Source organism: Schistocerca nitens, chromosome 2, assembly GCF_023898315.1.
Source record: "Schistocerca nitens isolate TAMUIC-IGC-003100 chromosome 2, iqSchNite1.1, whole genome shotgun sequence".
Lineage (NCBI taxonomy): Eukaryota > Metazoa > Arthropoda > Insecta > Orthoptera > Acrididae > Schistocerca > Schistocerca nitens.
In genome coordinates this window covers 706,486,682-706,487,275 of record NC_064615.1, presented here as the reverse complement: position 1 = coordinate 706,487,275, position 594 = coordinate 706,486,682, and the positions used below count along the sequence as shown (strand labels likewise).

The 594-nt window shown below is 49.0% G+C and overlaps 1 pseudogene; it reads right to left on the bottom strand.

The window, feature by feature from the left end:
* Nucleotides 1–273: 273 nt before the first annotated feature.
* LOC126238674 (5S ribosomal RNA) lies at nucleotides 274–391 on the bottom strand (annotated as a pseudogene).
* Between the last annotated feature and the right edge of the window lie 203 nt (nucleotides 392–594).

Here is a 594-nt window from a genome sequence, read left to right as displayed (position 1 = left end):
CCTTGCCCATTTAGTGGATAACCTCACTTCTTATCACATCACTTAACTCTCAGACTCTTTCCGTAATAAAAGCACTCCGTCTTCAGGCCAGAAGTGGCGCATCGGGACCATCCGACCGCCGTGTCATCCTTAGATGAGGATGCGGATAGGAGGGGCGTGTGGTCAGCACACCGCTCTCCAGGTCGTTATGATGGTTTTCTTTGACCGGAGCCGCCACTATTCGGTCGAGTAGCTCCTCAGTTGGCATCACGAGGCTGAGTGCACCCCGAAAAATGGCAACAGCACATGGCGACCCGGATGGTCACCCATCCAAGTGCCGACCACGCCCGACAGCGCTTAAACTCGGTGATCTGACGGGAACCGGTGTATCCACTGCGGCAAGGCCGTTACCTCTTTCCGTAAAAGCAAGAGTGAAATTCTTAAATTCTCTTCTGTTCCGATTTTTTTATTTAGTACCGCTCATTTCGCTACAATTCCCAGTAATTTACGATGTGGTACACTAAAGTTCCCAAATTATTTTGATTAAAATTATTACCTTTTGGGGATCTGCACCGTCACCTTCAAAGTAGTTCCCTTGGGAATAGATGCACCGAT